The following is a 24,884-nucleotide window of genomic DNA, read 5'->3' as shown; positions in this document are numbered from 1 at the left end:
CAATTTTGTAATTTTTTACACATGTTAAAATCTGATTTTTGGTAGAAAATTACTTAAAACCCCCAAACAATTATGTATTATATAAAAGCAGAGGTCCTGTAGAACACAATTGTGATAGTTACATTTTATTTATGGCACTGATAGTTGAACAATTTTCTGCTAAAATATAAAAGATGGGGTTGTATCTTGTAAATAAACACCAACCATTTCAACCTTTAAAATTGTGTGCCCATGAAATGACAAAAAATTACAGTACCCTAAATTGTCCATGGGCACCGCTTCAAAAGTCTTTGCAGCTCATCAATTTAGAGATAACCACGAATGATGGAGCTAGAATTATTGCTTTCACTCCGATGTTCACAACAATTCTTCATGTGTCTCTGGCAGAATCACTGCTTACATACACATGCATGCCCTATGCCTGCGTTTGCATTTACATTTGTGCGCAGGGAGACTGAGTTGCTTTTACATTGTTTTAAATGTATTTATTTTCAGAATCTACATTTTTTTTTACTCTTTTTTTCATTTAACTTTATATCTCGCACAAGTTGGTTAACAAGCCAACTTTGAGATAGCATGGCCAAAAGACAGGTTCTCCTTATGAAGATATGTCTATTATGCCCTCCACTGCAGCTAAATCAAGCACAGATTGTGTTTGATTAGCTGCTTCACCAGCCACAGCAGCTGGGGAATGACAGCTCTGAGTCCAAAAGAGGCAAAATGCTTGTCTGTCCATACCTTGGTTGGAGGTCTAGCTGAAGAAAGGACTTCCCTTGCAGCTCTGGTCCAAGCACTCTGGAATATGGTGACAGGGGCACAAGACTCAAAGTAGTACAGGTGCTGGTGCTGGGTATCAGGTGGAGACACACCAGGAGAGGATTGTAGTTGGAAGAGTGCAGGAGTACACTCAGAAAGAGATGCAGGTAACTGCCAGGGTCAGAGATGTAGCCAAGACAAGCCATGGTCATACACAGATAGGCTGGAGAAAGCATAGTCAAGAAGAAGGCAGAGGTCAGTACCAGGAAAGCAGGCAGAGCATGGTCAGAGACAAGCTGAGGTTGGTATCCAGAATTCACAGGGCTAGGTTAGGAACAAGTTGGTTCAGCAACAGAAGGTCAGTCAACAAGAGCAGGAGCACAGAAACACAGATCACGGGGGAGCTGAAGAAAATCTGGTGAAGTGTAATTGCTCTCCTGAGACTTGCTGCCACCCATTGAGATGAATTAGAAGATGCGGCTGTATGTGGGTATGCACTGAGGTAACGTAAAGCACCCACATGGGCATATGCTCCAAACACAGATACTGTGCCTGACAATAATGTTACTGTAAAACTGGTCTCCAGCTGAAAAAATTTATACCAACCTCACAATTACAGCTGTAGCCATGATCTACTTTTAAGCACTTGAAGTCCAGCCCATTTACAAATGGCCTATGGATGTCCAGGTAGTTAACCAGTTCAGCTTCAGGCCATTTCTGGCACTTTTTGTTTACATGTTAAAATCAGTATTTTTTGCTAGAAAATGTCTTGGAACCCCAAAAATTATATATTTTTAAACCAGAGGCTCTAGAGAATAAATAGGTGTTTTTTGCATTTTATTAATGTCACACAGCATTTACACAGTGGTTTTTCAAATGCTATTTTTGGGGAAAAAATATACTTTTTGAATTTTAGTGCAAAAAACAATACGTAACCCAATTTTTTCTATGGTATAAAAGATGCTGTTTTGCCAAGTAAATAGATACCAAACATGTCACTCTTTAAAATACGCACACCAGTGCAACGGTGACAAACAACATACATTTTACTAATTATAGGTGATGCTTTAAAAACCTTTGCAGGTTACCACTTTAGGTTTACAGAGGAGGTCCAGTGCTAGAATTACTGCCCATGATGTGATATTTGTGGCAATACCTCACATGTGTGGGACAATTCTGCTAGTCCTATTAACAGATGGATAATGGGTGTCTGGCATCAGTTAACAGTTGTATGTTGTATAAGCTGAAGGAAGGAGGAAGGAAAGGTTACTGTGGCTATGCCTTCTTATGAGAAAATGGCATGGGAGACTTGTAACGTGAACAAAACAGCTGCTACTTACACAGCTATTCAGGTGCCACACATGCATGAACATTACAGAGGGCACTTTAGTTTTTATTTTTAAATTATTCTTTTTTTTTTGTGACAATAGACATGTGACAGGTACTCTTTATGGAGGAATCTGGGGTCTATAAGACCCCAAATCTCAACTCTGCACTTGCAAAGCATTCAAAATACCAAGATCTGTGTTTTTGAATGCTTTCAGTCTTTTAAAAATGGTGCCAATAGTTTCTGAGTAACGCAGAAGTGATGTCAGGACATCGCTTCCGGTTTAATAAAAGAGATCAAAGGGACCCCGACTTTGTTCAGCTGTCTGGACAGCCAATGGATGTACCAGCTGGGTGCTTGGGTCTCCCGTTGAGATGGGAGATCCCAAGATAGCTGCGGAAGGCTGCGGGAGGGAGGGGACGTCCCCTCCCACTGCTTGTACAAGCAATCGAGCTGCTATTTAGCCATTCCAGTTGCTTGTACAAGAGAGACAACCACTGGCTATTAAAAACGGTTCCAGGGTGATGCCTGCAGCTGAAGGCATCACTCTGGTATAACCACTTGAAGTCCAGTGACATACGGGTACATCGGTGGTCCACAAGTGGTTTAAATAAATGTCTTTTCTTTTACCCTATATCAGTGGAGTTTATATTTGTATAATACATGTAACATTTACCTAAGAAATGCATTTTTGGTGCAAGTGAATTAAATAATAACCAGGTGTAGTAAATATGTCATTATGAGAGGTACCTTGAGATCAGTCAGGATATCCTGCAATATTTTCTCTTCTCTTGTTTTATACTAGTATTTAAAGAAAAACAATGTAACCAATGAACAGGGGCAGCTGCAGACAATTTGTTTTGTTGGTCATGTGCTTGTGCTAGGAGTATAAGTGGGGGAACTAAGTACCTAACCCTGAATCATGCATTATAATAAAAGGTTAGTCAGAAAGCAAAAGTTGCAGTGTTATATAGAAACCATTCACAGAGTAATAACATTCTGTAGCCCTTTTTAAACACTTTGAAGTTTACAGAGCACATTGCTGGTATGGATGAACCAAATGTATCCAGGTCTTTTCAAGGCAAGTTCACAGAACATACATTAAAATAAGGGTGGTGAATCTGAACCCAAATGAAGTCAATGGGAGCTTGTTAAAGAAGAGTAATGGCCATTTTCTAGGCTAATAAGCAAGGGATTGTCAAACAAGAGGCAGGAAAGGTGGAAGGAGGGGGGGGGGGGGTGATAAGGGCTAAGCACTACCTTTGGCAGAATGTACCAAAGCAAAAAAAAAAAAAAGTTTGTAAAAATTCCATTTGGTCAGGAGCAGCAATTTTAATAATGCTTTAAATAAAACGCTTGCCTTCAAATAACATTCCTGGGGGAAGCCTTTAACCTGCCCACAAAGTGGCACATCTGTACAATGTGTACAATCCACTACAGAAAAACTAACATTTACAATGAAAACATATGCTGTTGTGGGCCTTTTTATTCCTGTTTGTAAACAAATGGCCAGTGATGCCTGTCATCTTCAGGCCTGGTATGGATTTTAAAGGAGCACTGACCCCAGAAACAACATGTTTTATGTCACATCCGGGTTCACAAATGTCATGGATTCAGCTATTAGAGCCTGATCTTTAATGGAATAGCTGCATTGGAGGGCAGGAGAGACATTGGGGTTGTAATAGACCCCCAATATCTCCATAAAGAGTACCTCTCACCTGCCCATGCTATCACATAGGGGGCTTGTTAGCCCACGTGTGATAGCAATAGAACAGAAAAAAAAGAATTTTTAAAATAAAAATAATTTAAAAAATATAAGCACCCCCATCAGCCCCACACACACCCCATATAAGAAATGCAGCATAGGACAAGCTTGTGTATATAAACATCAATTGCATCACACATGTGAGGTGTCATCATGAACATCCTAGTGAGAGCAATAATTCTAGAGCCACAATTCATGATTAACTCTAAACTGATGACCTGTAAAGTGAGAATTTCGAGTGCCATAGTTTTTTTGCGATTCCACGGGATGGCAATTTTAGGACTTCACATGTTTGATTTCTATTTACTATCTAATTACAGTTGTGCTCAAAGGTTTGCATACCCTAGCAGAAATCGCAACATGTTGGCATTGATATTGAAAATATGACTGATCATGCCAAAAACTGTCTTTTATATAAAGGATAAGTTCACCTTTGGGAACTTGATACATGTTCCACCTCTTTTTAGGGTGGAACATGCAACACGTTTCTAAAGCAACCGCCGTCACTCGCTGCCCCCCCCTCCCCCCCCACGGCTGTGGGCTTGTAGTTTTCAATGTGGAGCGATAGGTTTCGGAAAAAATATTAAATTTACTCTGGATGAAAAGCTGGTAGATCCAGCAGGCAGTTCTTTATTTCTAAGAGGAAATCTGCAGGGAAGAGAGTGTACATTAGTAAATATATACTGCCCTAATAAAAATCTGACACTATACTTCGATACAGATTTTAAAAGGGGTAGTGTGATTGTGGCAGGTGATCTAAATTTTTGCATGGACCCAGGGATGAATGCCTCTTCATATGCCAGGGGAGAGGGAGATAGGAGTCTAAGGAATATTTTAAAAAAAAGCTACATCAATGCCAACTGATGGATGCTTTGAGAGTTGATCATCCAAAGGAAAGGGACTATACCTTCTTCTCTGCGGCACACAGGATGTATTCAAGACTGGATTATATTTTGATTGAACATAGACTCTTGGAGCCTTTAGTGAAAACTATTATAGATATAATATCTATACCCGGACCATGCACCTGTCACAATGAGACTACGGTTTGGAGGAGAGCAGAGTAAAACAAACATGTGGAGATTAAACGAGATTATCTTACAAAATTCGGAAGCGGAAATAAGAGTAAAACAGGAAATAGATCAATATTTTATGATAAACTAGTCTGAGGAAGTTTCTATCGCCACGGTATGGGAAGCACATAAGGCCTATATTGGGGGTAAACTGATAGTAATAGGGGTGGAGATAAAGAAAGAACGGGGAAAAATAATTATTGACAGAAAAACTATATCAGTTAGAACAATTACATAAAAAGAAGATAAGTATAGAGTTACAACAAGAGATAGGGTTAAAAAGGGAGGAGTTAAAGGACTATATGGAACAAGAAACAAGGAAAATTTAAATGGGGTTTCGAAGAAAAGATATCGGTGGGAGAATAAACAAGGAAAATATTTATTGAGGAAGTTGAAGGAAAATAAATCAAAGAACTTTATGGATTGAATTAAAGATGAAAAAGGAGAGATGGTATTTTCAACCACCGATATTGCCAACACATTTCAGAGATTCTATAGTAGGTTATATGGGTCAGAAAGTAAACATCAGAAGGAATTAGAAGAAGAGAGCAGGAAGAAGAGGTTGATTTACTTGAAAAAGGCCATTATGCCTAGATTGGATAAAGCCAGATTAACATCTTTAGATAGCCCAATAGCAATAGAAGAAGTTAACTTAGCATTAAAGAGCACAGCTATAGGGAAGAGCCAAGGACCTGATGGATTTACAGCTGGATATTATAAAGAATATAAGGAACAATTAGCCCCTAAACTGTGTATTTATATGAATGCACTGGGAGAGGAGAAAAAGATGAGGGAGGAGTCGCTACAGGCATATATTACAGTTATACCCAAGGAAGGGAAAAATTGGTCTCAGTGTATCAGCTACAGACCTATATCTTTGTTGAATGCTGATAAAAAGTTGTATGCGAAGGTATTAGTGACAAGGCCCGACTCGATACACTTAGATCAAGTGGGATTCATCCTGGGTAGAGAGGAAAAAGATAATGGTTTAACCTCCCTAGCGGTCTGATTATGTCAGTATTTCTGTGCTCAAAGCGGTACATTTTTTTGCATGGAAATATGTATTTTTTTATTGTAGGCCTGTAATTTTTAGGAATAACTCAATGAAATCTGTCCGAACAAGAGTCTAGTAAACATCCCGAGTATGTTAAAATTTGAAACACAAAATCATAAATTGTAACTTTATAAATAAATCATAAATAATCATAAAAAATAATAATATAATAATAATACATTTAATTCAATAATATAATCAAACCAAAAACACTGAAATTTGAAATATAGCGCCAAGTTCGCACATCACTGAGCGAAGTCACAAAATCGTTTTCAGTGTCTGATGACGAATTTCCCCACGAATCATTATCACTCAATTCTGCAAGCAGTTCTAATTTACTATCGCTGTTCTCTAGCTGGTCTAAAACTACTTTTGATGTAAAGAGACGCTTTTTGGACGCCATAGACATTTCTCAGTCTCCAGGCAGAAAGAACAGTAAATATGCAGGCAGGGCAAAGGACAAAGCACTAGGGAAAAATGTATGTGAAATGGTTTGATACAGTGATGTTTTACTATGTGATTTTGTGTATTTAGTGAATGTAACTTTTTGACATTTTTAAATTTCCAGGCAGTTCCATCCCCGTACGTCCTGGCGTCACAAGGAACGGGACCCGGAAGACAGATGCCGGCATCGGCCGGAGGACATTGCCGAGGATGCTGCAGGGGGGACATCACGGGAGCGCAGGACAAGGTAAGTGCAGAAGGGATCCCGGAGCAATGCTGCAGAGTATTCCCAAGTGTAGCTTGGGGTTACCGCTTGTGGTGCTGAAACTTTGCCCCGAGCTACACTTGGGAATACCTCGGGGGAGGTTAAGAACATTACTTCTTCTCCAAAAAAATGAAAGAGGAGAGGTTCCGGGAATCATTCTGTCGGTTGACACTGAAAAGGCCTTTGATAGAGTAGACTGGAGTTTTATGATCAATACATTGAGAACATTAGGGATTGGGCATAGAATGATGCAGTGGATAAAAGAGCTATATAGTAGTCCCTCAGCTGCAGTAAAAGTAAACGGCTAACCATCAAAATTTTTTAGGATGTACAATGGAACCAGACAGGGATGTCCCCTATCCCCTTTGCTATTTGTGATCTCCTTGGAACCATTATTAGCAACTGTTAGAAATAGAGTAGATGTCAAGGGAATGTGGATGGGGGATACAGAACATAAAGTGGCAGCCTACGCAGACGATATGTCTCTTTTATACAGCAAACCCCAGATTAACATTTTATGAGAAAACTGAAAGAATACGGAGAGCTATCTAACCTTAAAATCAACCCCTCGAAAAGCGAGATCTTAAATATAAATGTTACAAAGGCTGAGAGACAAATTTTACAAAAAGAATTCCCCTTTAAATGGAGAGAAAAAGAACTAAAGTATTTGGGAATAAAATTAACATCATCTACAAGAAATTTATATCAGGCAAATTATATCCCACTAATAAATGAGATAAAGGAGGAATTGAGGAAAGCTTCTACAGGAAAGCAGTCCTGTATAGGTTGGATAAATATAATTAAGATGATAATAGTACCAAAAGTTTTATATACATTTAATATGCTCCCAATATCTCTTCCGGAGTCTATTTTTAGGTGTCTTAAAAAATTATACTCAGATATGTATGGGTAACAGAAAACCAAGAGTTGAATATGAAGTTTTATGCAGTAATAAAAAAAGGGGGATTAAATATGCCAGATTTCAAGAGATATTGTAATTCGGTGTTATTATCATGAATTGTAGAGTGGATATATAATGCACAGGGGAGAAGCTGGGTAAAAATGGAGAGTTCACTTTCTAAGGCACAATTAGATAAGTATATTTGGATACTACAGGAATTTTGTATGTGGGATGAGGATACAAGTACTTTGACATGGAATGTATTTAAGATTTGGGATGAATTACACATGCAGAAGGAGTGGAAGTTTAATTCACTGTCAATCCCGTTGGCGGGAACAAAATTTTTTCTCCTGGGGAATGATAATATCTCAGGGAAATGGATTATTGATAGAAATGCACATTTAAAATATATTGTGGATAAAGGGGTGGTATGTTCTTTATATGATTTGAGGAATAAGAATGAAATATTTTCTACACTAGATGAGTGGCGGTACGATCAAATAAAACTATTTGTTTCAAAGCTCCCACAACCACTAAGGACCGAGGAAGAAATCTATCTTTTAGAACAACTACTGAGTACAAATAGAACACAAAAACACACTACCTCTAGGATTTATAGAATCCTTACTGAAATAGGAGGATCGATACCCCCAAAATTCCTGGAAAAGTGGGAAATGGAGCTTGGAACAAAATTGAATGAGCAACAAAAAAGTAAAATGTTTAGTTTAACACATGGAGCGGTGAATATGAATATAGTGGAAATGAATTATAAATGTCTGGTTAGATGACATATTACTCCTAATGTGATGTAAAAACTAAGGCCAGAGATCTCATCCCAGTGCTGGAGGGGATGTGGGAGTAAAGGCGCAATGGCACATATATGGTAGGACTGCCCCAAAATACAAGAGTTTATATATATACTATATATACAAGAGAACAAGAGGATTAGTGAACAGATGGATTTGCCTATTTCATAAATCAGAGCTGTCGGTTATGCAATATAAAAATATGATATTGTTTCATCTGTTAAATGCAGCCAAAAACCATATTCCTAAATATTGGCAAACAAAAGAAGCCCCAAAAATAAAGGATTGGATGGAAAGAGTTGAGTATATACATAGAATGGAAGAATTATACCATGTAGATGAGAATGAAACGGAAGAATTTAAGAAGATTTGGGAAGGATGGTATATTTTAAAAAAAATCAAAAAGATTTTTAGAACTGGTTAGAGTGTAAGGGAATAAAGAAAATAAATAAAGAGCTGGGAAAAACAGAAAGGGAAAAGATAAGGAGAAGAAATAATAAAATAGATTAACAAAAGAAGATCAAGAAGTAATCGGAAGGTAAATATGGGAGTAGGGGTAGTAATTAAGTATAGATTTTTGTATCATAAGATGTTGATTTGAAACGTATTTGTATGATACAAAATTTATAAAGATATAAATGTAAAAGAAAAATTTGTTACCGACAGAGAACATTGGTCAGCAATGATTGGCTGGCTTGATAAATACTCATAAACATATATAATATCTCTTTTGCACAGAACATTGAAACTACTCAGGTGTCTGGTTAGGGGTTGTTCTTTTACAGGAAATTCTTTTTCTGAAAATGAATTGTAATAATGTTCTGTGGTCAATTAACATGCAAATAAGGCTTTAACGAGTTGTTGTTTAAAAAAGACTGTTTGCTGGTATTTGTGTATCTTTCAAAATGATTCACTAAGCTTTTGTACAACTGTGACTGTTTTGTGTGGATCAGTGACACATAGGGATTGATTTACTAAAGGCAACTAGACTGTGCACTTTGCAAAGTACAATTGCACTCTGCAAGTGTAGTTGCTCCAGAGCTTAGTAAATAAGGTAAAGCTTCACTTTGCAAAAAAATACCCAATCACATGTCAATATCAAAATAAAAAAGCATTTTTGCTTGCACATGACTGGATGATGGAAGTCAGCAAAGCTTTTGCTCATTTACTAAGCTCTGGAACAACTGCTTTTGCAGAGTGCACAGTGTATTTTCCTTTAGTAAATCAACCCCAAAATTCCAATTGGATCAATTTGAATTTCTGGTTGTAACACTGCAAGATGTTAAAAAAGGGGCAGAATACTTATGCAAATCACTGAATTATATTTTATATTGTTATTACATCAAACACTATCAACTCTTTATATTAAAGTGTTACTAAACCCACAACAGTAAAATCAGTCTGTATATGCAGTAAAGCATGCTTGTTATACTCACTGTGGAACCTAAGGGGTCAATCCCCTACATTGTGTAAAAAGGCTGTTTGATCCTTTCGTCTCTGCCCCTTCTCTTGTTGAAATGACCACCTGATATAGACTGAATCCGTAGTCACATACACATGCTCAGTTTGGTGTGTATTGCTAGAGAGGTTTTTTTTTTCCTTGGACAGAGGGTCAGATGTTTCATAATCTCCTAGAACAGAAAGAAAACTCCTCCTAAGCGCTTTAACCAGTGCTCTGCTGAAGTCACAAGACTGCTCTAACTGCTGATGAGAAAAGGTATATAGCAGTTTACATATGCTAAAATAATTGCATGAACATGTTCTGTGTACTGTGGAAGAGCAGATATAGTGAATGCGGGGTCCTGGGTTTAGTAACAATTTAACTGTAGTTACCATTAAAATGAATCTCCTACTATCTAGGGCTAGACTGTCCTGTTCTGTACTCTTTATGTCATGTCAAATTTAGTAAATTCTTCAGTGTTTTTGCGGTGTCCATATCGCTTCTTGCAGAGGGAGGCACAGCCAGCAACCACGATGGCTATATCAGTTTGAAATTCTTACTACACTACACAATCTGCCTACAAGATTAGAAGTGTTGAATTCTTTTAATTTTTGAGCTACACGTATTTCCACCTGCCAAAAGAAATTAAACATTTGGCAATCACGTACATTACATACTGTATTTGAATCAAAATCCTGCAGATTTAATGTTGAACTCAGTCAGTCAGGAATTAGATCCCCATAATTCACATCAGGCTGGCCCGTTTTCCGGGTATAGATATGTAAATCATTAAAAATAGGTGCCTATTCTTCTTAACATCCAGTAAGGCACCTGCCTGCTCTGCACATGCTCAATTGTTCTTTACTCTCTGCACTGTGCCTAAAATCAGTGCCCCTAGAGGCCGATCAGCCGACAAATTTCAGATTTACTGTTGGTGAAGGGGGAAAAAAGCAACAGGAATGACACAGACTGTGCTGTGAAAACACAGATTAGGGAGGGAAAAAGGAAAAGCAGGAGAGGTGACAGGACAAACTCTGCTTCCAGGGAGACTCAAAAGAAGTAAATTTAAAAGGATAGTGTCTACTCATGTCTCCCTGATTTTCTCTCCTTTCTACTTCAGTGGCAGCTGGTGAACTTCAGCATTGTAAAGCTTCTGCCAGCCTTCCTCTCTAACTTCGCCAACACACACAATCAAGGCTTGAAAGGTACATATTTTAATTGAGGAAAGTGACATATAGCTTTTCAGACCAAAGAGAGGAGGGGGGAGTTTCCAATAAGGAAGTGACTGCTCTGGGCTTCAACAAAATTGTGGCCTTAAGGAAGAAGACACAGAAGCAATGCTGGAGGCAATTTATAGCACACACTAATTTTGGTAGCAAAAATATTAATGTGAAATGTTAAATGTTATCAATTAATATCAAGGGGAGTAAAAGTCCCCTTTAAGTTATGTGAATAAAGTACTACAGAACATATTTTGCCATGCTCCTTTTTCATTTATTTGCCCTTCTTGTAACTTCTTATGGCTTCAAGAAGAAAAGCCCAAAAAAGTATCACCCTTTAAAAACACCAGCCTGTTGCCTATGTTACCAGTGTACAAGATCCATGGGTGGTATGAAGAAGTGGTTTTGCCCAAGGTTTGCTTACAAAGCCCCCTCCTCCTATCTTTTTTCAATGCTGGTGGGACAAGAGAGTGTTTCCTTCCTCTGGAGATGCCACAATCACCTTCCTACATCTTTGTTTAAGTGGGTGTGATGAGTTTCTGTGCTATATAGAAAGTGCCACTACACTTTTCCCCTATTTTATTCATTTTGGGTAGGATAAGGTATTAATTTTGCCCCATGGGAGCTGTCGCCACAGCGTCACCAATTTTTTCATTTGTAGATGGAATTTTGGGGTGGTTGCCCACTGAGGAGATCTTTTCCCTCGTTAGTGGCATAAGCGGCACACTACCCTCTCTTCTCTTCTGTGTTCTCCTCAAGGGGTAGCATTAGGAGATGGCTGCTCTCTGTGTGTGGGCTAACAACACCCTATTCCCAATATCCTTTCCATATTTGCTAGCATTAGCCTGGATTGCAATCATAATATTTTAATATTTGTGAAATAGAACATATTATAAATTGTCATGTGACAGGAATTATAATCCGTAAATTGGCCACATGCATAAAAATATGATTGTGCAGTCTCCTTTAAATTTACTATGTAATTGAGAGTGCATAGCACATAGTACAGTGGATTTGTAGATAGACTCATGCACTTCATGGTGGCTGGGAAATCTTAAATGGACATTACACCAAATAAACCCGAGTGTGCTTATTTACTAAAGCTGAACCCCATTCCAAATCGCTGCAGTAAAAACTATGGGGAAAACACTATGACCTGTTTTCTCCAGTGGTGAGGGTGACATCACCAACCACCCAAATCTTACTAAGTGATGCCCCAACATAGTGCATGGTTGTTTTCTTCTTGATCTAGACGACATAGCATTCCCCAAGATCTCCCCAGAAGAATGGTGACATAACCCCCAGCAGTACAGAAGCTAAGATTAGGTAAGAATATCTACAAATTTTTATTCCCACAGGTTTTCTTGTTTATTGTACTGCAGTGTTTTGCCATGTGGGAAGGTGTCAAAAAATAAGCAGACATTGGTTCTAGTGCAAGGTCTACTTTAAATTTGTTACAATAAAACTGAAGCTTGTTTGGCATTCTATAAGGTAAAGTGCACTTTTAGTGCACTGTTCTTAGCCACCTTCTATAACACATACATGGTCTGAAGAGGGTCTTTTATTGAAGCACAGTATATGAAGGCAAAGTGTAGTACTGAGAAGGCTTTGAAGGAAGGCTATGTGCAGCCATGTTTTCTTTAACCACTTGCCGTGATTGAGCCTGCACCTGTTCAGGCCTCTCCTGTGACCGCTGTGTTCACCGGACACAGCCGATCATTGTTACTGGTATCCAGTAACAGGGTACAATATGATCTCTATGACTGGTCAAACTAATCACTTGATAACAATTTAAACAACCTGTCATGAATGGTTTCCCATTCATAAACAGCTTGCTTACTGTTGTGATCTGTGACTGACCCACAGCAATCACATGGTACCTGGCTACCTGTACCATGTGATTAGGTTAGCCAATCATAGACCACACTCAAAAGCAAGCTGTTCATGAATGGGAAACACATTCATGACAGCCAAAGCTATTGCTTATCCAATGATCTTCACTGCACTGCACTTCACAAGCAATAATAGTGTAAAAATAAATTAAAAATCCCTGATCACCCCCAGAATAGAAAAGTGTTACTATAGTCACACTGAGCTACTCTGATGACAGGATGTAAAACAAAAACCTGTAAAATGTTTTAAAAAATGTAATAACTTTTTTTTTTCTTTTTTTTTTAAATACTGTCATCAGTCCATATACCTGATCAGCACCACACCAGTTATGTGATGATGCTGTACTGCACTGATGACAGTATGTAAAATAAATTGTGAAAAAAAAACGAATTTTATTTAATTTATTCATCAGACAAAATCTTGATGACAAAAAATGATAACTTAAAAAAACTCGCAATGCCTCTTACTAAATACCTGTAAATGTCTATTTAGCAAAAAGGGCTCTTTTTGGGGGTAATTGTACTGTCCTGGCATTTTAGGGCCTCAAGAAATGAAATAGGCCATCAGTACGTCATGATTGATACATTTTCAAATTAATATGCAGTACCATAGCTTGTAGATGCTATAACTTTCACACAAACCAATTGATATACAATTATTGGGATTTTTTTTATCAAAGACATGTAGCAGAGTACATTTTGGCCTAAATTTATTAAGAAATTTGATTTCTTTAATTTCTTTACTGAATATGTTTTATAACAGAAAGTGGAAAATATGAGTTTTTTTCATTTATATAATAAAAAAATTAAATCCCAGTGGTGGTAAAATACCACTAAAAGAAAGCTCTACTGGTGGGTACAGTGTTGCATGACCGCACCATTGTCAAATAAAATACCGCAGTGTTGAATGCCAAAAAATGGCCTAATCATGAAGGGGTAAAACCGTCATGAGCTCAAGTGGTTAAAGAGTTCAGAATATTCATATTTTCTGGTCGATTGGCACATTGTGTACATGTTCCTCTTTAATTGATACCCTGTGGATCATCCCTATTTCATGAATACCCTACATGAATTGTACTTAAAGCGGAGCTCCACCCAAAAGGGGAAGTTCCGCTTTAAGCCTTTATTCCCTGCTCCCCATTAAGGATTGTCACCTTTGGGGAGCAGGGGGGAAGCGAGTTCCCAAATTTGACAGGTACCCGCTCCCACTTCTGCTGCAATCGACTAGGTGATTGAACGTGGAAGTTGTCCTCCTTCCTACCTCCCTGTAGTCTTCTGGGACACATGACATGTCCCAGAAGACTACGGGGCCATTCACAAAGCGCAGCGCTTCTCGCGCATGTGCAGTGGGCGCCTGGCTGTGAAGCCACAAGCTGTCACAGCTTGGTGCCCACACTGTAGATGCCAGGAAGAGAAGATGGATGGTGAAACCAGTGGTGGTGAGGACAGGTAAATGGCTGTATTTTAAAAGTCAGCAGCTACAGTTTTTGTAGCTGCTGACTTTTTTTTTTTCAGGTGGAACTCCGTTTAAATTTATTACAAATATTGAATTATAATATGGTTATGTTTACTTTAAAAGAGTGGAATTAGGGTGGTAAATTTATTGTTATATTGTCTGTGTAAAATATTTACAGGCTCTTAAAATAAATAATGGTATATGCCCATAAGTGGTTCTTTTTAAAAAAAATTCAGATAGACAGTGCTATTGGTGTATGGCTCTCAACACCTAATAGCTCCACAATAAGATGTCTCTTTTCTGTCCTCATTATATTATACAGGATGTCTTATGCTTTATTTCCACTGAAGAATTCCAGTAACATTTTTGTTCAGCTGGGCTACTTTTTGCATTGTTGACAAGAAAAAAAAATCCTTTTAAAATAATTTTACAAAAGAAAAGCACAAAAACATAAGATTACAATAACAAAATCTGGCAAGAGTCACTGATTATACACAACCAAACTGTGATAGAAAATTAGTAAAAAGTATTTGAATACCCAACAAAATAATAACCTGTTACAATAAAATAATTATAGAGGATTAAAACACTAAGACACCATGTTTTATATTAGTTGAATAACTTCACAGATATTACAAAATTGCTTTAAATTTGGAGCCCAATTTAAAGCTGAAATTTAGTATTTTTTTTAAAGCAGCACCAGTGACAGTACTTACATGGATGAGGAATGTCCCATATGCTGGTAGCTGCTGGGTTCCTTTAAATCTTCAGTCAAATTGTGCCCCATATACCCCTACAGCTGTGATCTTCCTGTTCTGCAGGTGTTAATATAAGTGGCTGCACCTGTCACAGGATCTCTTCAAAATTATTGACTATGCCACCCTTACCACCCCATGCTCCATTCATAGAAGCTGTTTATCAGTTCCCACAATGAAAAGCGCTCTATGATAGAGAAGGCAGACCTTTAATTCATCTGCCTGTCCTCCATTCATAGAACACTTTTAATTGCAGGAACTCTACTGCTTCTATGGATGGAGTAGGGGGGCAGAAAGGGTGGCATAGTTTACCCTTTTAACAGGTGCTTGTGAAAGGTGTAACCACTCATGTTAACACCCGCAGCACCAGAAGACCTCGGCAATGGGGGTATCCAGGAGACAGAGGACTGAAGATTTCACAGAACACAGCACACAGCAGTTACCAACACAGGGTGCATTCTTCATTCATTTCAAGTCAATTTCATTTAAGTACTGTCTCAGGTGCTAATTTAAACACCCCCCCCCCCCACTAAACTTCAGCTTTAATTTGGGCTCCAAAACTACCCCAACTACCCCACCACATCCTTTATATACCCCACACCACCTCCACTGGCCACAGGCTATGCCAGCTCTGCCATTTCTGCTGCATTCCTTAAGCCGGGTTCAGCAGGAACCAACCAAATTTCAAACTATCTATGGGCAGGCTGATTGCACTAAAGTCAATCTATAAATTGTCTTCAATACAGCTAGCCTGTCAGATTTTTTTGGTGCGATTGCTGTCGGCAGCTATAGCCACCAGCCTTGATCATTGCATTCTCCTGCTGGGGAAAGATCCCCGCAGGCAGAGTACAATAGCTCTGCATGAGGGAAAGAAAATTGCTTGAATCCCCAATCAACACAGTAAATTTTGATGGAGGAATCAAGCAATTTTCTTTCCTTAAACTCATGCTTTAAGGAAAGATAATTGTATAACATATGGCCTGCCTTAATGAGCTGGTGGGATGCAGCATACTGCATGTGTGACCCTTTCTTCTTCAGCTTAAGCATCCTCCTGCAGATTTGCTGCTCCATTAGTGTTTATGAAGAAATACTGATAACATGCATTATACTGCCACCTACCAGCTCACCGAAGAGGAGAACCAACATAGACCAGATCCAGCGGAGGAGATAATCAGTCACGAAATTATATAAATTTGAGAGCATTTTTACACAACCTCTGTAATTATAGAGACAGTGGGCAACCCTAATCTGAGGTCAGTAGTGTGGAGTTTATAAAGGACAGGGAAGATAAATGGATGTTTTTAAATATTACAACATTTTAGGAGCCAAGAAGACAGGAAGATAAAGGTAGTAAACAAATGGTGGTCTTTACATGCAGTTGAACTTCCATCCAATATATAGTATTTAATATATCTTAAAATTTGGATACTTTTTCATAGATATTTGTGTATATTGTTACTTGCTCTACTTCATGAAATAATATATAGTTAAGATTTACTGTTTTTGAATAATAGAACGTTACCATATTTTTGCACAGACTAATGAATGCCATAGGGTAGATTTACTAAAACTGGTGCACTCTGAATCTGGTGTAGCTGTGAATGGTAGCCAATAAAACCTGGATGCTGATTGGTTTCTATGCAGATCTGTACCAGATTTTGCACTCTCCCGTTTTAGTAAAAACTCCCAAAGTTTCCAAAGTACACATTGTTCTTACAGTATTCAACTTTTAATATAAACTTCTAATATGCAGTTTTGCATATTAATTTCACAACTTCATGACTTAAATTACTGCCAGTTTAAAAAATGTTGAAAAATTAGCCACAAATCATTTGCTCTGTTTGTCGACTAACTCATAGATTTGTGGTGGCCATATACTCTTTGTGGTTTGACCAAATGATTGAATCAACAAACAATGATAATAGCCTTCAGTCGTTACGCAGCACCAAGATGCTTTGGTCATTAACTTGATTGTATTTTGATCAATCAGTTTGATCAAAGAAGAGTTTGCATGGTAAAAACAGAGATACGATGGATAACATATGATTTTATCCTCCAGTTATAAATCAAAACCCAGTTCCTCATGTGTGGCATATTGATTGATTGATATTGCTTGGGTTGTTGACAACAGATCAATTTTTGCTATCAGGAGAGATTGATCAGAAAATAATTTATCGAAGCATGTATAGCCACCATTGTGCTGAGTAAACTGTAAGAAGGAGCAGTAAATTACTGTCATTGTGCATGTAAGCAGGTCCTTGATTGGCCACCAGCAAAGACCATGCTGGCCCAAAGCCTCTCCCTTCATCTTACTGGTACAGGAAGGATATTGGGTATCACACATCTTGATTATTGAGGAACTCCATTCAAACACCATTTTGTCCAACTCTCTACTAGTGTCCCAATAAATGGTTGTCCACAAGATTAGCCTTTTGGAATGCTTTACTGCAAAAACAAACATGGCACAAAGTACCCATCAGTTAGGTCGTACAGTACATGGCTTCCTTCTTTGCATCACTTAACTGCGTCATTGTCAATTCTTGTTTCAATTCAACTAGCTGTGCCAACCAGCTCTTCCATCTTCCCGCAGTTTTAAGATTTTCCCTGATGTGGGCTCTCTTCCCATCCTTACTCCAGGCCTACCCAAATGGGGTACCTTTAAACAGTTTTTAACTTACAATGTGGCTCACAGCAGAGTACCACTTCTGATCAACCTCCTGCTCTACCCTGCCCAGCACTGGCACTTATATTGGAAAGGAAAAACCCAACCCACATCACACACCCAGGAGGTGGGCTTACCCAAAATGTGGTATTAATCCCTGCTTACATGTAGCTGAATAAGGCAGGAAGCAGAGTCTGCTTATATAATGAACAAACATTGCTGTCTCCATTACAAATTATACAAAGAAGCAAGGTTTTTAAAATATTAACATGAACTGTCAATAATATTTTCATAAGACATATCTATTTTACAGATATTTCATTGAAACAATAAAAAGACTATACAGTTCCTTCTAATTATTGCAACATGTACAGTATATTTGCTTTGGAATGAATTTACACCTAGTTGTTAGGTATTTTAAATATTTTAGTTTCTGCTTGAGTGTCTGAGCTCCTAGTGATAGGTGGGCAGTGAATCCTTTAAAATGTATTGTAGAAACAAGCTAGAGAAGGTCTGGCTAGGCTACACTATACTGTTTATATACTGTCATGCAACATCACTGAGACTATTTTGCAGTGAGTAACCGAATTGACTATGTACCATGTGAACCCTGACAAAAGATCTGGTAGTTATACTCAGTACTGACAGATTAATGCAAGTTGCACAAGTTCATACCGCACATTTAGTTCACTAATATGTTGTATCTTTTATTTACATAGCTAGAGTAATGACAGCCGCCCTCTGTGAAAGAACCTCTAGTAACGGTGTTTGACTACGTATCCTAAATTATTACCTGCAGGAATAAAATGCAGATTATATTTAAATATACAATAAATATTATTTGATGAAACATTATTGCACACTATTTTATTATGTGCTTATGACATCAAATAATATTTTATCAAGAAGGAGAATTCTGTCTAATAAAAATATTTAATCTGTACAACGTTTGATACTAATCAGTTGTATCCACAAAAACAATTCTTGTCACAAAATGATTCACCAGCTCACTTAATTCAATTATTTTAGGGCTCATTCACAGCTCTCAATTTCTTTGTGGTTCAATACATCTCAGTTGCCCCTGTCACACAAATGCTTTGCAAGAACACCACAACACATGGTAACACTCTACCATGCCTGGTGGTGCACTCTGTCAGTGGTGCATGGTCCTTTTTTGGAGGCATTTATTTGAACGGGCTGCTTTAATGCAATGCAATAGAATGACTAAATAGAGTCTGATGGTTCACTTATGTAAAGCTGGAGTGAAATAAAACCCATCATTGGTATCAATGTGAGAAAAATAAGCCCAATCATTTGTGTCAGTGGGATAAAATAAATACTACATCAATAGTGTCAGTGAGATATAATAAGCCCCAATGATGCTGTTTGAGGTGTAGTGCTACCCCTTTAAGAGCCTCTGAATATAATGGGTCCCTTGTTCTTTGCCTCAACCTCTTCAAGAACCTCAGCTCCTCTTCCATGTAAGGACATGCAATGACACAGAAACTCACTAAAAGCACTTGGCAGTCAGCAGTAACACTATCAAAGAAACAGGCATTAAACAAGTCAGTAAATTGACGTAATATATTGTCACTAAGCATAGCTGATAACAAAGCATGCATAGAGTTGATTCAACAATGATTGTCACACTATTATCATTCAGAATATTGAGTAGTAAGGACAAAGTATAAAAGTTACACTTGGTTTCCAGATCAGTATAAACAGTAGCAATGCCACCATAGGTGCCACAGTGGGCAGTAATGAAACTTAAACTTACCAAAATGCAAGAGTATACTGCCAGAGTGCATTAATGGTAATTATGCTAGGCCTAGACTAGCTGGTTTGCACCAGCAGGAAAATAGTTGTAATGAAAAGGGAAAGGAGGGATGTGTAGGGTGATTCAGTGGGAGGAGCAGTTCTTTAAGTAGTTATCAATTGGAGCCCTTTAGGAAGTGTAGCATGGCAAAGATGCAAAAGATAAGGCACAGAAGCAGTATACAAAAAGGGGGATATAACTGCAGATTAGGTAAGGCAAAGATGTGAGGTGTTATGTTTAATGTTCTGCCTCAAATAACTCAGGTCCTGCTAACAGAGTATATTTTGGTCCCTCTCACTGGTCCATGTGGTTCAGCTGGATGCTTTCAGTAGAATGGAGCGCCCCACTCTCTCCTTTTTGCTCTGATGTGCCTAGGCCTAGACTAACTGGTTTGCACTGTCGGCAGGAAAATAGTAGTAATGAGTAGTAAGGAGGGGATGTGTAGGGTGATTCAGTGGGAGGGTCAGTTCTTTAAGTGGTTTTTCTGCTGGCTATTGATTGAGCGCTTTAGGACTTGCTGTGGGAAGCTGTGGGTGAAAGGACTCTCCAGTCCCTCTATGGCAAATGCGCCACTAGAATGCAGTGGTCTGTATTGTGCAAGAAGGATGTCTCTGTTTCAATCCTCCCGGGCCTTCCAACCAATCTCTCCCAACCTGTCCTGGTAGCCACCCAACCTTGGCTACAGATGTGCATGCCTGAGTCCCTGGCACCAAGAGAGCAAAGTTTTCCTGGGCAGTCCAGTAAAAGCAATCTCCCTCTCCCCTGCTCCTCTGTGCTTTTTTTGGAACTGTAATGTAAAGAGTTCATCGCACGGTTACTGTCTCAAACTACAACACCCATGATTCACTGTGTTCTGGATAGAAGTCTATGAGGTGGCTTGGTTGCTGATTGGAGAGAATAACACAGCATAATATCAGTATTACATTAGAAATTAGAGGAACAGAGAGCTTTGCCTCCTTCTCCTTGTTGCTGTAGCTCAGCATCTGGCTACATAGGCAATAATATACATTCCAATAGGTCGACCATTGGTGTTGGTGGAAGTAAAATAAGTCCCATCATTGGTGTCAGTGGAAGTAAAATAAGTCCCATCACTGGTGTCAGTGGGAGTAACATAAGTCCCATCATTAATGTAGTAAAATATACATGCTGTAATTCATGAACATTAACCAGTGACACATCTAAATGAACTGGAAAGGGCTCCTTGGAACCAATTCTTATCATTGAAGGGTAAATATTAAACCAGTAGATCAGTTAATGTGCATGTAAAAGCAAAGCATTTTTATTGTTTTGGATAAGCCCTTTCAGGTTTTTATTGTTGTCTGTGTTCTCACTGAGTAGATTCACCCTCATTATTGGTCTTGGTAACTGTTGCCACCTAAACAGAAAGTGAGAGGAAATCTGAAATTTTAGAGCCGTCACAATAGCAAAAAGGTAGTGAAAGGGGACAACTGTTTCAGTGACAACTGCACAAGAGGGGAATTCCTATCACTTTTTGAGAGATTTCCACCCACTTCTCTTTGGCGCAGAAAGTGAAGAGAAATCTCAAAAAGAACCCAACAGTGTTTTTAATTTCCCTCTTCTCTATCCAAAAAAAGGGCTATACAAACATTTTAAAGTTAGAGATTGCAAGTAATCAACGAATATCTGCTACACCATGATATGCAACACTTAGTGGAATAATATTCCTGGCTAAAAAATCGTTACTTCACAGCCACAGTGCTCTAACTATTGCTTTAATAAACAAGCACATTTGTGTTCCTCACTGTTAGTACTTGTTCTGCTTGAATGTAACTCATAAGGGGCCATTGATGTGACCTCCTTTCTGTTGTCTCATACTTAAAACTTTAGTCCATCCAGGTAACAGACATTTCCTGCATATGTATCTGAAAACATCTGTAGATAGATTATAAAGAGCAGCCTAAGGCAACCAGTAAAGCCATTTAGAGAATTGCTTATTCTGAAAAATGGTAAATGCCACTATACTAGGTTATAGCCCTCTCAGTTTGGCTAAATTTGATACTTATATTTATGTCATTAAACAAAGTCCAGAGCAAAGTCCTGCTTTTAGAAGATCTTCGGTCAGGATTTAAGCTTCCAGCTAGTCATGGTGTATTATGCACCCCTCTATATTCTTCTGCATGTTATTAGACTGCATTGAGGGTAGAATACTAAAACTGCAGAGAATCTGACAGATGGATTCTTTACCAGTAGAACTGCAGATTTTGGATTAGAAACCCCAGGTTACCAGAGGATATTACAGACTAAAGGAAGCTGGTGTACTCAAGAAATACCAGGAAAAGAAACAAAAGTCCTAGGCTGGTAGACTCAAGTCCAATAACACTGAATATACCTTTAAGATGGGTCTGAGTATTTTGTACTATGTGCCTTTGAAGCGAATTCACATTTCCTCTCTTTGCTCTTTTCGTAAATTATAAATCGCTTTAGAAGTTTTCTTCTTTCCCTGCCCTGGTCCAACACACATAGTTCATATATGTCTAGATATACACAGCTAATCTTTTACATCTGAATAAATGAAACAACATAAATCATTCACCCACAAGTATGTTCAAAGCCATCTACTTCCAGGCACATCTCAGCTAGGATTCTCTGTATGATAATCATGTTCAGATGTATCAGATTAATAAAAATGAAAACTGTCCTAAAAATACAGTTTTGAAGGTCTTTTAGCATTGAGGGCTGCAGGACATCCTGGAATGGTTATATAGTAAAATATGTATCCTGTGGCTTTATCACATATTCCTTTATATGATATCCTTTATACATTACTTTATTTGGTGTAAAAAAAGACAATAAACCTGCGATAGTATTAGTGTCTGAATATTCATGTGTTCCACATTAGTATCCCAGAATTTGTTTGAAATGTTGGGGCTATACATCAAAATTTCCTGCCTGCAAAAAGGTAAAAGTATAGCTAAAAAAATGTTATTTGATTTATTGTATTCTGCAGAGCATTTGTTCTCAATAGAATGTGGTGTCTTCTTTAAAACAGGGGTAAGAAGTCATGAAACATCTCAAAAGTTGTTCTAAAATGCATGCTTTCAATAATATCTAAAAGGGAAAAAACAGTTTTGGTGGTCTACACTTCCACATAAGGGTTCCAATTAGAGGCTTATGCCTATGTTTTATTTACAGTATCTGTTAAGTGACAAAGATCTTGGATGAAGAACATGAGATACCAGGGGTTTTAGGACCAATTGATTCCAGCATAGTACTGATAGGCAAAAGGCAAAGTGGGTCCATGCTATGCCATCGATGGCAATTGGTTAATTTTAATGGTGGCCCCATCAACATACTCAGTTCATTTTGCATCCCCACCACTCTGTTCGACCAGTGGGAGAAAAAAAAAATAGCCCATCAGCACAATATCTGCATATGATAGAGTAGAGCACATTTTTTTTTCCTGTCTTCATTGCTGTAGGAAATTTCCCTGATTTCCTGTCTGGAGAAACTGTTGTCACTTGGACAGCAATTGAGGAAATTTTTCTATCTGAATCTCAGAGATCAGTAACAACCCAAAATGGGCCTAATCAATCTACACTCTAATCTAAAACTCAATAGAAAGTTTTATTTGAACATCCTCTTTAAGGTCAAGGATTATGATTTTAAATTTAAGCCTTAGATTGTAAGCTACTTGAGAGCAGAGACTGACGTGAATCAGTCCTGTGCTCAACCTGTGGGCCGTAGGCCACATATGGCCCTCAGAGCCCTCTGATGTGGGCCTCCACCTCAAACCTGGATAGTGCACTTCTATTATATCCTGTGGGTTTGGTGTGCTTTCAGAAAGTGCACCACACCTGCAAGATATAATAGAAGTCTATTGCAAAGTGTAGCTAACCCGCAGGAAAGCTGCAGGTGCACGGTGCGGGTAAACTGCAGCACATGAGTGTGAAAGCAGCCTTATAGGGGGTTTAGAACAGTTAGGGCTCATTTACATTTGTGGTTTGGGGAATGATTAAACCCCATAGTTGAGACATGTTTTTAAATATAAAAAGTGCAACGTTCACAATGTGGATAATAACTATATAAATATAAGTAAAAAAATTAAAAGACCAAAGAAAACACTATGATATAAATGATTAAGTCCCAGTGCAAGAGAACATAGTGAAACATCTTTGAATGTGATAAGGATCTTCAATTGCTCAGATAATTTTGCATATCCAGTGTAGCCTTTATCACCCCACTCAGTGTGAAATGTCCTTAGGTGCAATCATAGATGGTCAATGCAAAGGTGATCAAACACATTCAGGTGCAACATGTGTCACCCCACTCAGTGCTCAAGGGAGGCTTACCAGATATATTTGGCCATCATGTTATAGAATGGTCAAATAAGGCGTGTATATGATAAAATGGCAATCACTCCAACCTCCTCCACAGCCTCCAAAGATGAATCAAGTAACATTCCCATACTCCACATGGATCATCGATGTCGAAAATGTAATGGGCATATACATAAGACAAAAGAGCTTCCCATAGTGTAAAATCCTTAGCAAAGTTTATTAAAACCAAAGTATTGCACTTACATGTGAGAGGATACAAAACAGCGCTGTATGAATGGCAAAAATCCACATGTGCCTACTTCCAAGATGGCCACGGGCGTGAGCACATGCGTGGTGACATCTGACCTAGCTCCACCCAATGCGTTTCATCAGAAGTGACGTCATCAAGGGTCTAGGGCGCACGCCCGTCACCAGGCTTTTATAGAAGGATCGCAGAGAGAACCGGCTGTGATTGGTCGAGCTATTTTTTGTATCAGCTTTTGTTCATTTGAACCAGCACATATTCTGATGCTATTTCACACATGTTTTATTGAGACGTGTCTTTACCACACCTCCCCAACCACTGGTGTAGTGTTAGGGTTCACAATGGCGACCCTGTTCCATGTTCCATGGGGCCCATACAGCCCCCTGTCACATTATTTTTAAACTTTGATAGGAGGGATGGCATATACAGGAACTGATCCTCTCCATTTTCCTTCTGTGACCACTGTTGACCACCATTACATTTCATTGTGGCCCTCAACCGGTTGCCAAATAACTTAAGTGGTCCCTTAAAGAGCTGAAAAAATTGTTGGCACTATGTAAGTACTATGTAAGAGACTCAATGGCCTTCCTCCTGTATGACTGGTTCATTATGAGAAGCTGTCATATGGGGACAGGGAGACAGTACAGGTCCTGATTAAGTTATCAGCCACAGCTGACAAGGGATAGAGTCAAGTGTTAGGATTAGATTA

The 24,884-nt window shown here is 38.5% G+C and overlaps 1 long non-coding RNA gene across 1 annotated transcript in view; it reads left to right on the top strand.

Moving 5' to 3' along the window:
- Positions 1 to 24,884, top strand: part of LOC149468620 (uncharacterized) — a 348,733-nt gene that overhangs the window by 138,882 nt on the left and 184,967 nt on the right. Inside the window, exon 2 of the long non-coding RNA XR_016311681.1 lies at positions 6,544 to 6,666. This is a non-coding gene — a long non-coding RNA (uncharacterized LOC149468620). The remainder of the gene's footprint in view (positions 1 to 6,543; positions 6,667 to 24,884) is intronic.

This window comes from Staurois parvus, unplaced genomic scaffold (genome assembly GCF_062004578.1).
Source record: "Staurois parvus isolate SC_StPar_1 unplaced genomic scaffold, SC_StPar_1.0 ptg000082l, whole genome shotgun sequence".
In the NCBI taxonomy this organism is placed as follows: Eukaryota; Metazoa; Chordata; class Amphibia; order Anura; family Ranidae; genus Staurois; species Staurois parvus.
This window is presented reverse-complemented; position numbering and strand designations above follow the sequence as displayed.